The sequence below is a fragment of the Phodopus roborovskii genome, unplaced genomic scaffold (assembly GCF_943737965.1).
Source record: "Phodopus roborovskii unplaced genomic scaffold, PHOROB, whole genome shotgun sequence".
Taxonomy (NCBI): Eukaryota; Metazoa; Chordata; class Mammalia; order Rodentia; family Cricetidae; genus Phodopus; species Phodopus roborovskii.
In genome coordinates, this window is record NW_026126525.1 from 23,905,008 (window position 1) to 23,920,062 (window position 15,055).

The following is a 15,055-nucleotide window of genomic DNA, read 5'->3' on the forward strand; positions in this document are numbered from 1 at the left end:
AACAGTGACAAGAGGCTCAGACTGAGGATACTTTAGAATTTCTAAAGTATTTTGAGCTATATATGAGTTACTGGTCTTGAGCTATCTTCTCTTTGAACAGTATAATTTGTTGATCAAAGAGAATGATGCATTAGGACTTTAAAAATAACCTACTTCAGTCTTGTCATGTGAAGTTTCTAGAAACATGAATTTTGTTGTTAATTTCTCACAGAGGTGTTTCTTATGTTATTGGTGATTTTCTTTAACAACAGATTTGCCATCTTCTAATACAATAATTCACTGAATTGACAGATTTCTGTGTCATTAAATTTTCCATTTTTCAAAATAATGAAACTCTTTTGAAATCAAGACAAACATAAATATTTAGTTGTTCTTCAGTACAGTCTACTTGATAATTATGAGAACAAACTTAATTAAACTAATTTCCTAAATTCTTATTCACTAAATTTGTGAGGAAATATCAGAAGCTATAATAACACAACCTTAGCTTCTAAAGCCACCCAAAGACTTGAATTTTACATATAAAAATATCACCCCAACTTTGAGTTAATCATCTTTGCTCAGTTTTAATTTATGGGGGATTATTTACAGAACTTTCTGAGTGACTATATAAATGATTTCTAAACCAGTTCAATGTATATTAAATATAAATACAAAGCCATAGCAACATGTCTTAATGTTAATTATTTTGTATATCAAATAATAACCTTAAATAGAGACATTTCCTAAAATAAGTTTTCTGTAATTCAAATGGAGTCTCAGATTTTGGAGTATTTTCTGCTTCTACAAACTTCTTCTATATTATGGAACTATTTGGAAATTAAGATTTCTGTTACATTTTAAAGTGGGTTTTAGGTTCCATTTGACCCTACATAAAGCCTCTTCTTCCATGGTTGGCCTTGCTTTTATAAACTGTTCTGTGGTATCTAACTGAAACGCAAGCTTATATGCTGCACTCTCAAAGGGAAAACAATTCACTCTTGAAACTATTTTCCTTAATGTTGACTTATTTTGCATTCTGACCTCAGTTTCCTGTCCCACCTCTTCTCCCAATCCCCCACCATAACTTTCCCCCTGTCCCCCATTACTCTTCCATGTCTGTTAAAAAAAAAAAAGGCAGGCCTCCCATGGATATCAAAAAAAAAAAAAAAAAAAAAAAAAAAAAAAAACACAGCATATCAAGACTAGGCAGCTCCCCATGTGTTATGGCTGGACAAGGCATTCTAGTATGAAGGGGTAGGGTGTGAAAAGCTAGAAAATGTTACTAAGGACTATCCCTGCTTCCACTGTTAGGAGTTCCACAGGAGGATTACACAACACATAACTATGCCATATCTGCAGAGGGCCTAGGCCAGTCCTATACAAACTCCTGTGAGATCCTAATAACCAGGTTAGTTGATTTTGTGGGTTTTTTTATGATGCTCTTAAACCCTCTTGCTCATACAATCCTTCCTCCCCATCTCCAACAGAATTCCCAGAGCTCAGCTTAAGGTTTGTCTGTAGGTCTCTGGGTCTCTGATGAAAAACTGAGCAGAAAATCATTAAGCATCATTACACTGACAGATTTTTTTTTCTCCAGTCATGTTTGGTTCTATCCTAGGTCTCTGGGCTATCCAACTTTTGGGTCCTGGTCCTCTAGACAGTGTCAGGGGGTGAGCTCAGAGGGGCTAGGTAGCAAGGAGGGCTCAAGTGGGGACACTTGGATCTCCCTGTACAGGGGAAATAGAAAAGACTTGATGGGTGGATTGAGAAAAGGAGCAGATGTGAACATGAGAGATCAGGTTGGAAGGTATGGAAGTGGAGAGTACTGAAAGAGAAGGCTAGAAGGGGGTGGCATTTTTCAGGGTAAAGTAGAAACCTGGTACAAGGGAAACTCCCAGGCATCAAGAAGGATGATGCCAGCTAAGACTCCTAGCAATAGCAGATGACAGATAGCCTAAATTGGCCACCTTCTGTGACCAGGCAAGATTTTCAGTAGAGGAATTGGGACACCAAATGAGCTGCATAATCTTCAATCTGTCCTGCTAATGGGATGTGCAGGAGTAAGGGTGGTACAGAAATTGAAGGAGTGTCCAGCCAATGACTGGTCCAGCCTGAGACCATGCCGTGAATATTAGTCCACCCCAAACTATTTTCTTTATGATAAAATCTAGGATTCTTATATTTGAAATGCATTGACTTGCAGTTGCTTTATATTTCCACCTGACACTAGACCTGAATACCAAGGCCTTCTTGTAAATAGTTATCTAATTTAAATTATACTGACTACAACCACTCCCCAGAGGTTTGTTTGCATTTAATCTCTTTTATCAGCAGTCCTCTCTGCTGTGTACCTGAGAGAGACTTGCAGCTATTACTTCCATTACTGAGATCTGACACTGTATATTGTCTAAATGGGACAGATGGAGCTTGTCTAAGATTCTGTTTCATCAGCCTTATCCTTGGCAAGCAACTCATAGATATCAGAGTAAGACAGACTGGTGCCTGATCTGTTATTTATGAGAAAGAGCTAATATTAAATTATAAAATACCATGGATATAATTATAGGGCAGAAATCAATAGCATAAGATTTAGTAATAAGGAATTGTCACTGAAAAAGTAGAACCGTGAACTGATCACACACATTATCCATTTATAAGCAACTTGCAAGAAAAAAAACTGTGATTCCAATAACAAAGCACTCCAGTGGGTTCTACTGCAGCGCCTTTTTTCATATCTCTTTTATGGAAGGGCAAGTCAGACTTAAGAATGATGACTTCACTGCAGATGAGACAACTTTCAGTAAGTGGTTACACTGGTTCTTGAGTATTAAATTTCATGGGCTGAACAGATGACTATTTACAACGGTCATAAAGTTCTATAGAGATGTTTTATTGTATCTAATTTTCTACTCCTAATTTTTCATAGGTGATGTGTTTTCAACTTGAGTGTAAAAATTAAAAGGCAAGAGAACTTTTCAGAAAAAAAAAGTTACAAGGAATTGTTTTAAAGCAATGGACACAGGTATAAAAAGGACATAAAAGCTAACCATTGTGCTCTGGGTATTTGTGTGGTTATGTATTACAGATTTCAATATATGATAAAACATTCTACACACAACACACCCTTATCTATTTATTGTGTTTTGCTTTGTGTGTTATTCACTTATAAAATCTTATGGTATTAATTTACCACACAAGCCACTTTGACACTTAATTAAAGTTCTATACTAAGTAGTACTGGTACTTTTCAGAACATACATTCATTCTTCCTGAGGAGAAATAAATTCCTCTAAGAAAATATTGCACATTATCCTATACTTTCTTGACGGAATCAATCACAGATATGACAAAATGAAATCACTGAAGAAAAACTTACACATCCAGTAAAAATGGAATGAATTTATATAAGAAAAATCAAGTATATTGGGGACATAACACTCAGTGACTATAGGAAAAATAAACCTGATGTTCCTATTTATATCTTTCTTACGGAGGTATATAGAAAGTAGAGAAGGCATTAAATATTGCTAAAAATAAACAATAATTTTTAACCATAAAATACATGTTGAACCCAAAAAGATTTACAGAATTTAAATAAATATAGGAACAGAAATTAGATATGGTTGTAAGAAATAAGAAGCTGTTTAGCAACTGAGGCTTGTTATACTCATATTCACATGTAAAGTAAGTCAATATAAACACCATATAAAATCTGTATGACACTCAGTCAACAGTAAGTACACGTCTGTCATTAAATGAATACAGATTGCTGTATATTACCATGGCTATGTCAATTGTTATGTTTAGGGAATTACTGGGTAATGAACCATCATTTCAAACAAAAAACTGTCAATTAGTCTACATCTTATAAATATAGTTGATTAAATATATATATGTATAATTTATTAAATTTGCAACACTAGTAATTTGAATAATGAATAAAACTGATGATATGGTTTATTAATACACCAATATCTGCTGAAGAACAGTTCTTGTTACCATTTGTTTTTAGCATGGAAGAACAGTTTTCAGAAATATTTACACCATATAGAAGCAACTAAGAAATTTAAACTGGAATTCATTTCCAAATGAGCACAGGTCAGTGAATGTGAATTACAGTGAATATATATATATATATACATACATACATTGATTGATTGCCATAATCTCATATGTTACATTTGGTGCCTTTAGGTAGCTAATAGAACTTATTTAGCGATAATGACATGCCAAAGCCTTAAAAAGAAAATGGCTCCTGCCAGATGCCACCTGTAATCACTTTCTGCTGCTTCTAGTATCTGATTCAGTCTAGGTGTCCTCAATCTATTCTGGCAGTACAACAGAGGAAGCAATGTCAGTAGATATTAGTAATGAATGGAAAGTATAAATGAAAATACGGCCCCAGGAGGGGTCACAATGTAAACTCAAAACACAGAAGTTTAAAAAGGTAGCACTTACTTCCTTTGCATTTAAATATCACCTGTACTTTTAAAGAGATAAGGATGATATTTATACTAAGGAAGTTTTTAATGCCCAAGATAAACTTAGAGCTTTGGACTTCCAAAGCTAATAATCATACTTTCCCCAATAATCAAACTCCTTTGTTTTTATAATCTAGACATACCAGGTCCTGAGGTGAGAAGTTAAAATGGTACATAGATAACACACAAGTCTGTTAACCCTGTGGAATTTAACACAAGCTAATACAAATATGCCTGCAGAAATGAGAGGTGCAATATCCCATACTCTGATATTGTCTACACAGAAAAATTCAGGTTACGCACAACTTTAGTAGCATTACCCCAGAGAGAATTTTATTTCCTAAAGCTCTAAATTTTTCTTCTAAATACCTAATTTCCCTTTATTTGTATTTTGTTAACCTGTATTTTAAAAGTCTTGAAATATTTCCTTCAGCAACGAAGACTGTTTCTATAAATGCACAGAAAAATAAATCCCAAAACTGTGAGAGCTATCTGTATTTGAACATTTTGTCTTAATCAGAATGTCTGCTTTCCTCTCGACACTGTTTCTCATGTTTTTCCTTTGACAATGATCCTGATCATATCATTAGAGTACAAATTTCCAAGTGTAGTATTTGAAGGAATTCATGAAGCAAACTGTAATTAAACCCCAAAGGAGAAAAAAAAAAAACCTTTTACATTTATGACAAAGGCTCTTTTCATAACTAATTCAGGTCTCAGTCCCCAATCATATCAATGTGTGCTGAAAGATTGACTCATGGGAAAAGAAGAATTCATCTCTGTGTTGTTCAACATCTAACTCAGGCTTATCATTCATAAACACAAACTGGTCTACCTCAATATACTTCAATTAAATGAAGATATCATCTATACTCAGTTAATTTCTATTCTCTTTAGGTTCAGTTGTAACAATGGCAGGACCTATGTAATTGATGAAATGTTATTTTATTGACAGCAGAAATCAGAAGTTGTAGTTTTTGCCTTAAAGATATTAGATGGTAGAACAAGATTATGTCATCTAGAAGCAATTGAAAAGCAAAGTAACTTTTTAAATGACTTATTTATAGTACAAGAACTCAATTTTTCATGTAGAAGCAGAGTGCTTCTATGCCTTGTATTTCTGTCTGTCTCTGCTTTTTGTATATATCAATTCATCTCATAACAATCAACTAGTTATAATGTCACTAGAAAAATTGTACACACACACACACACACACACATATATATATATACAACTTAGGAATGATATTCAACTTAGGAATCATTCATTTCATCTTATAATTACAGGGTATGGAATCCATTGTTTAGTGTACTTGTAAAAGAAATTCTAGTAGGAACTGAATCAGAAAACATAGATATACATGTTTGCTGGCTTGTTCTCTGTCTTATTTGGCAGTTTTCTTACATATCCCAGTAATACCCACAAGGTATGGCAATATTCACAGTAGCCTTGAGCCTTTCAAATCAATCATCAATCAGTACAATTCCCCACTGATGTGGCTACAAGCAAACCCTATCAAAGTAATTCTTCAAACAATGTTCCCTCTCCCTATGTTACTCAAGCTGACAGTAAAAATTAATCAGCATAGTTCAATAGTAAGGGGTAAACTGGGGAAGGGAAAGGATATGATAGAAGTAAAATTATGGTGAGAAATAATTAACATTAGCTTTTTTAAAAGTCCTATATAAATCTACTACTGTAGAAGCTTCCTCCCCCCCTCTCTCTCTCTGTGTATGTGTGTGTATTATTTTTTTATATGAACATATGTAAAAGGAACAAAATGGAACTATTTAATACAGCAATGATGCCCCTACCCAACATCAGAAACTAACAAATAAAAAGTCCATTTACAAGAATGTGTTGCGGTTAGTCGATGAGTTATGTGTCTCCACATAGTACAAGACTTTGTCAGTACACTTCCTTACCCTCCAGTGTTGTGATAACACTGAATTGTTGAAGATAACACATATTCAAGTCATAGAATATGGAGAAATCAAGTCTGAATTGACCTAGAAATTCCATTTGGACTGGCCAGCCATCACAGGGCAGGAAGGTGACATGTAAATTAAGAAACGAGAGAAACAGTCATAAATCTCACCCAGCTATCAACACTGTGAACTATGAACTGACCTAGCAATATATCCCTTCTCATACACTACTGGTTTGACTATCATCCAAATAACTACTTCATGGGTTGTTTTAATTCCTACTACACAAGATAAATTCGAGACCTGACACCATTGTAAAGCCAAGAACCTATGACTAGAGAGGTCAGGGAATCTAGTGGAGAACCAGTAGATGTTATGAACATTAGTATTAAGACTAATCTGAATAGTTGTGAATTAAGTCATCTACATATGCTTGTCAGAGAGGCTTCTATTTCTAGGAGATAGTGACTAACACGGAGATCCATAATTGGCCAAGTCACAGAAAATAAGAGAATGAAGAATGCTCAACCTAAAATTTATTTATATATCACTAGGACACACATGTCATTTATTCTCTCTGAAAGCTCAGAAATCATTGTGGAAAAGGGCGATGGAAAGAGTGCAAGAACCAGAGCTGGAATATAACAACAAAGAGAATGTATCTTCTGGACACAAGAGAACAGCTGACATATGAACTCAAAGTGATTGGGGCATTATTTACAGAACCTGTGCAGGTTCAAGTCACACCAAATCTAAGCATGGTAAGGGGAGTTGGGCATGAATATCCATCACTAGTAACTGACATTTGTTAACTACTGAGAGTGGCAGACTCTGTGTCTATAAAAGTTAGAAACTGGTGAGTTAACCATTCTATAGTGGAAAAATCACACTTCAGAGAATATCTAAACAACACAAATTGGCTTTGATAAGGAAAAAACATACCAAAAATGTGTTTGTGTAGAATCAATGTTGAATGGGAAGAGTTAGCCATTGACAATGAATAGACTCAAAACACACTGTATGAAAAAAATCCACCAAAATAAGCATAATTGTGATCTTAATATTTCTGATGTATAAATGCTGCATCTATTATTTTTAATTAAATGTTGTAATATGATGCTAGGCTCCTTTAGGAAAAAGAAAGTTTATGGGGATGCTATAGTTATCTAGGAATACAATAAGTTTAGGGGTTTAGAAAAGTCACCTTTCAATGTGGGTTATTATTTTCATATTATTAAATATTGTTAGTTTATAATGCTGCTAATTGTTTGTATTCCTTTGCTTGAAACAATACACTTAAATAAAGAAAAATGTCAATGCACCCAGCAGGCGTAGTTTTGAATTTATTGTCTGGTTGCTTAGACCATGCAAAGAGTTTGCAGATAAGCCTAACCAGTCACTTTTCTGCATTTACTATGTTACTAAGTAGAGAATCTTAAATAATCACTGTACTAAGATATTATTTGTAAGAATATTCACTACAAGGATGACCCCAACTAAGAATCTGAGCAATAGTGGAGAGGCTACCTTAAATGCCTTTCTCTAATAATGAGATTGATAACTACCTTAAATGCCATCCTAAGGCCTTCATCCAGTAGCTGATGGAAGCAGAAGCAGACACCCACAGCTAAACACTGAGCTGAATTCCTGGAATCCAGTTGCAGAGAGGGAGGAGTGATGAGCAAAGGGGCAAAGACCAGGCTGGATAAACCCACAGAAACAGATGACCTGAACAAGGGGGAGTTCATGGACCCCAGACTGATAGCTCAGCAAACAGTACAGAACCAACCCATACATCCTGAATATGGATGTCAGTTAGGAGGTCTGTGCAGTCTATGCGGCCTCTGGTAGTATATCAGTATGTATGCATAGTATATGAATGGACTTTGGGAGCCCATTCCCTATGGAGGGATACACTCTCAGCCTAGGGGAAGGTCTAGGCCATGCTCTAAATGACTTGATAGATTTTGATGAACCCTCCCCCCTGTGGAAGGCCTCATCATCCCTGGGAGCAGAAAGGAGATGAGATAGGGGTTCTTTGGGGGGGGGTGAAGGAGAGGATAGGAGGGAGAGGGAACTGGGACTGACATGTAAAACAGGCTTGTTTGTAATTTAAATGTAACAAAAAGAGTGTGCACTAGTACTTGTCTGAGATGGTGTTGAGTGCTGTCTAAATGAGAGAACATATAGAGGGCCCTTAGTGTTGTTCCTAAATGGATTCATGAAAATTAGAATGTGTGTGTGTGTGTGTGTGTGTGTGTGTGTGTGTATGTGTGTGTGTGTGTGTGTGTCTGTGTGTGTGTGTGTGTGTGTGTGTGTAGTTATGTATGTACATACTCTCTTTTTGTCAGTCTCCTCATAGTACCAAACTATCAGTAAGCTTTGGAAAGTTTTAATTTTAAGAGCCCTTCAATATTCATCTCATCCAAACAATACATAATTATTAACTACATCTTAATTTTGTCAACCAAATAACAACTACAAAGTTCTTCTCTCCTGATAAGGTCACATATTTATATTATACATATGGTCCAAGGATAGGGGTATTATTCTATCTACATAATTCTCAATCCATTGTTTAATTGGGCTTTGGAATGTATACTTGGATTAAAAACAGTATGAAAAGTGCTAGCACATATGTTTAAATCACAATGTGCCTTGCCTTTAAAGATGCAGGAAGTAAACACTTGAATAAAATATAATAACAAAACACACATAGAGTCTTGAATGACTTGCAGAACACTAAAACACCTCTAAATTCAGGAGCTGAATAAAAAGTTTGGGATGGCAAGCATGCAGTAACTGCATATGCAGAAGTAACAGCATATAAGTAACTGTTATTCTCATCTATGATGACTTTACCAAGTTCATAACTACTAGTCTCCCAATAGCCTCAATAGGTGAGGATAGGGCAGTGGCACTTGATCTACCACCTTCTCCTTTTTGCAAGCACTTTCTCTACTAGTCTCTCTAGCTGAAACACAGAAAAGAAAGCCCCAGATCATCCCCAATGTTTCACTATCAAAAATTTGCTCTGAGTCATGACTATGAGATAAAAAGGAAAGTTCCAGATTCAAAACCTTCTTTTTTCATGTGCCTTCTCTATCTTCTCTCTCTTGTCTTTTCTCATGTCATCACCAAACTTCAGGAAACACAATTGTTTCCCAAGGGAGTGTCACACAACAATACTTTCCTATGTGAGTTCCTAAGCATACACAGAGAGGAAAAGAATCCCAGAAGGATATAGACAGGTAAATCAATGGGCTATATAACATTTCTGATGATTTCCAGATGACCAATCCTGCCTAAAACACATTCATAAATCTGGCATTATGTTAGAAATAGCACACTCTAGTTGTTTAACATTACAGACACTACAAATTACAAAATGAAGGCCAGATTTCACTGATAGGGTAATTAAGGTAGGAACATTTTAGGACTAGATCCCTTTTTATTCTTAGCTGTTCCTCCACACCAACTAAGATAAACCCTCCAGATCCTTATCAATGGGAGTAACTAAATCAAAGATCACAGCTACTGGGCCAGGCAGTGGTAGTGCACCACTTTAATCCCAGCACTCCAAAGGCAGAGGCAAGTGGATCTCTATTAATTCAAAGCCAGCCTTGTATGCAGAGTGAGTTTCAGGATAGGCTCCAAAGCTACAGAGAAACCCTGCCTTGGAAAAATATCATAGCTACTAATCATAGACATTTCTGTCACAAAGTCATCAGTCACAGATTTATCCTCTGTTTTTGAAGCACTTTACTAGCCTTGTAGTAATACCAACTTGTCTGGTGGATTCTTTTTCTCCATTGATTGAAAAATTAATTTGGGATCTAAAAAGAAGGCTTGGTGATTTAGGGCAGTTGCTGTTCTTGCAGATGATCTGGGTTGAATTTCTAGTGCCTACAAAGTGGCTCACAACCATCCATAACACCAGTTCCAGGAGGTACAATGCTCTTCTCTGGCCCCCAAAAGTACCAAACATGCACATGGTATGCATACATTATTCACAAAAAAATCTCATACATATAAATAACATGAGAAAATTTATATTTTCAATTAAGAGATAAGAAAACAAGGATTATATACTTTAGAATAAGAATGGGCTATATAACAGATGCCATTAACTTTAATGGGGTCTGGTTAATTTCTTTGCTTCCAGCACACAATCCCGTTTACCTATTCCTCTTCCTTATTCCTTCTTTGATCCAAAAAAATGTGCACTCATAGATTATACCTCTGACTCTGTGCACAAGGATGGGACAACTTGTCTTGTTGTATGAGAATGATCATAGCTGTAATAGGAATCCTTGTCTTAGTGCATGAATATAGAAAAAATGGTTGGTTCAGGTAAGAGAGGACCTCGAGCCCTCTCTTTTCTTTGAGCTGTTACAGGAAAAAAGAGACTCATCTCATGTGAAGGGAAATGACCTATATTTTTGGTAGATGGATGTTTCCTGCTCCCTCATTGCCTAAGGCCTTACCTGTATTAGAATGAAGAAAACATTTTCTATACAGCTCAAATCCTAGACCATTTCCCAGTCAATTCTGAGGTCTTGCGTTAACTCATCCCCAAGCTCAAGCCTTCTGCAAATTCTGTGGGTTGCTGAAGCAGTTCCCCTGTGTCCTAAAGCAGCAAGAATCCATATGACATATCCACAAAACAGGAAATAATCTACATCTGGCCATCATCAGCTCACACATCATTACCTAGACCATGACTTCTTATTCCACAAACAACTCAAGATTCCATGAAGCAAATCTTTGGGTTCTACCTATAAAAGTTTTCTGATAGGGCTGTAGTCAGGAGACAAATCTTTCATTGAGTTCTCATGCCCCTAGCTTTGAAGTGTATAAATCTTTCTTTCAAATATGGTCAGGAGGCTTTATGCTTAACTGTATCCAGACTTGTCTAAATAGTTTTAAAACAGCCTACACTAGAATAAAATATCCACGATATGGAGAAAGTGTCAGGAAAATAACAATAAGAATGTGCTGGAAGGAGCTCCTGTCTTTTATTAGAAATGTCCATGTTGTACCATCAGAAGAACAACTTGTCATATCGGTAATGGCAGTGATGCCTTTGTGGTAATAAATGTTTTTATGACTTACTACATATTGAATACACATTTTATTGGAATTACTGGCTACCATAATAATTTATTGAATTTGAGCAATAAATTCTATTTGAGCATTGTAATCTCAATGCTTTTTTTCTAACATATATTTATTTTATATAACCAAGTCTATTTAAATGAAAACAAACATTTATAGACAATATTTGGGAATTTGGACGTCATTCATTCCAAACTACTTCTTGCTGCTAAGGGGCACTGTCATGGGGAATTCTAACAAGATGCAGAAATACTGGCCGTAGTCTGTAAGGCTGCTTTGTCCAGCTGTTTTGAATGTAGACTCACCTGGTACTCTGCTTCAGGCAGTCTGGCTTGATCAAACCACATTAGTCTGGAAGGAAGCCACAGCTTTTCATTTTCTGTGGAAACACAATTAGAAATGCTTTTCCCCAGTAACTTGTCCTTGAACTTAAATTTTGGAGTCAAAGCATTTTTTTTATTTAATTTCTTGTTTTACATGTCGATCCAAATTCCCTCTCCCTCCCTCCATTCTTCCCTCTCTTTTACCCTCTCTGCCCTCTCACCTGCACTCTAAACACCCTCTTCTCCCATCTCCCCACCCCAATTCCATATGTAGGGCAATGCCATCCAGTTGGGGTCATGTAGATCTGACAGGTCATGTGAAGTAGGGACTAGGGCTTCTCTCCTGTCTCTAGATTAAGGCAGTTATCCCTCCATGGGGGATGAGTTCGCAAAGTCCTTTTGTGCACCAGGAATACATCCTGGCTCTACTGTCTGAGGTCCCTTAGACTGCTCAGTCCTTCTGGCTGAGACCCATATTCAGCGGCCTGAGTCAGTCCCATGCTGGCTTCCCAGCTATCAGTCTGGTGGCCCATTAGCTCCTCCTTGTTCAGGTAAGCTGTCTCTATGTGTTTCTGCTGCCTGGTCTTGTCCTCTCCATCTGCATCTGAATTCTACTTGACTCAGTGTTTATGTATAGGTGTTTGCTCCTGTTTCCAACAGGTATTAGTTGAGGGCTCCATGGATAAGTTAGTTGTTGATTTTACTCTCCGGGAAGGGCATTTATGGTAGCTTTTTCAGGGAAGCTCAAATTGTTATTTGGCAGCAGTCTTGTAGTTCTCTAGATCTATCTTTGTGTTCAATTTTATCTTCAAACCAATATTGGCTTTTTTTAATGTTCTCTCTCTCTCTCTCTCTCTCTCTCTCTCTCTCTCTCTCTCTCTCTCTCTCTCTCTCTCTCTCTCTCTCTCTCCTGTGTTCTATTCCTACCCGGACTCAATCTTCCTGGTCCCATGCATTTTCCTTTGCTCCTCTTCGTTTTCTCCTACTTCTCTCTCAATTCACTGCTCCCCCCCCACTTCCCCTGAGCTCTGGGGGACTTGTCCCTTCCCAGTTCTGTGAGGAACTTTATATGAATCTCTTAGAATACACCTTGTATCCTAGTTACTCTGGTGGTGTGAATTATAGGCTGGTGATCCTTTGATCTATCTCTAAAATCCATATATGAGTGAGTACATATTGTGTTCCTCTTTTTATGACTGGGTTACCTCTTTCAGGATAGTTTCTTCAAGTGACATCCACTTGCCTGCGAATTTCAAGATACCATTATTTTTTTTCTGCAGAGTAGTATTCCATTGTGTAGATGTGCCACATCTTCATTAACCATTTTTCAATTGAGGGGCATCTAGGTTGCTTCCAGTTTCTTGCTATTACAAATAGTGCTGCTATGAACAAAGTTGAACAGATGTCTTTGTTGCATGGATGTTGAACATTTGGGTATATGCCTAAGAGGGGGATTGCTGGGTCCTGTGGTAAGCTAATTCCCATTTTCCTGAGGAACCGCTGTGCTGATCTCCAAAATGGCTGTACGAGTTTGCACTCCCACCAGCAGTGGAGGAGTGTTCCCCCTTCTCCATATCCTCTCCAACATGAGCCATCACTGGTGTTTCTAATTTTAGCCATTCTGGCAGGAGTAAGATGGTATCTCAAAATTATTTTGATTTGCAGTTCCCTGATAGCTAAGGGGTGGAGCACATTCTTAAGTGTCTTTCAGCCTTTTTTTATTTCCTCTAATGAGAATTCTTTCCTCAGTTCTGTACCCCATTTTTTAATAGGATTAGTTGGTATTTTGTTGACTAGTGTCTTGAGTTCTTTAAATATTTTGGAGATCAGCCCTTTGTTGGGTATAGGATTAGTGAAAATTTATCCCAGTCTGTGGGCTGCCATTTGGTCCTGTTGTCTATGTCCTTTGCCTTACAGAAGCTTCTAAGTTTGAAGAGGTCCCATTTATTAATCGCTTCTGTCAGTGTCTGTGCCCCTGGAGTTATGTTCAGGAAGTGGACTCCTATACCAATTTGTTCAAGGTTTCCTCCTACTTTCTCTTTTAAAAGGTTCATTGTTGCTAGATTTATGTTGAGGTCTTTGATCCATTTGGACTTGGCAAAAGACATGGGTCTATCTGCAGTCTTCTATAAACCCTCATTCAATTGTGGCAGCACCATTTGTTGAAGATGCTGTCTTCTCCCCATTGTATAATTATAGCTCTTTTGTTGAAAATCAGGTGTTCATAGATGTGTGGGTTAATATCAGGATTTTCAATTCTATTCCATTGTTCTACCTGTCAATTTTTTTCGCCCATACCAGGCTGTTTTCAGAACTATAACTCTGTAGTAGGGCTTAAAGTCAGGAATGGTGATGCCTCCTGAAGTTCTTTTATTGTATAGGGTATTTTTGGCTATCCTGGGTCTTTTGTTTTTCCATATACAGTTGATTATTGTCCTTTCAAGGTCAGTGAAGAATTGTGGTGTGATTTTAATGGGAATTGCATTGAATCTGTAGATTGCTTTTGGCAAGATTGCCATTTTTTACTGTTTATACTACCTATCCAAGAGCATGGGAGATCTTTCCATTTTCTGGTATCTTCTTTAATTTCTTTCTTTAGAGCCACAGAGTTCTTATTATATAGGTCTTTTACTTGTTTGGTAAGCGTTACACCAAGATACTTTATGTTGCTTGTGGCTATTGTAAAGGGTGATGTTTCTCTGATTTCTTTCTCTGTCTCTTTGTTGTCTGAAAACCGTAGGGCTACTGATTTTTTTGAGTTTATCTTGTATCCTGCTAGTTTGCTGAAGGTGTTTATCAGCTGTAGGAGTTCCCTGGTAGAGTTTATTGGGTCGCTTATGTAAGCCATCATATCATCTGCAAATAGAGACAGTTTGTCTTCTTCCTTTCCAATTTGGATCCCCTTGATCTCCTTTTGTTGTTTTACAGCATTAGCTAGAACTTCTAGTATGATATTGAAGAGATATGGAGAGAGAGGGCAGCCTTGTCTTGTTCCTCATTTTAGAGAAATTGGCTTAAGTGTCTCTCCATTCAGTTTGATGTTGGCTGTTGCTTTGCTGTATATTGCTCTTATTATGTTTATGTATGATCCTGTTATCCCTGACTCTATCTCATGAAAGAGTTTTGAATTTTGTCGAAGGATTTTCAGCTTCTAGGGAGATAATCATATGGTTTTTATTTTTCCACATGGTGGATCACGTTTATAAATTTTTGTATGTTAAA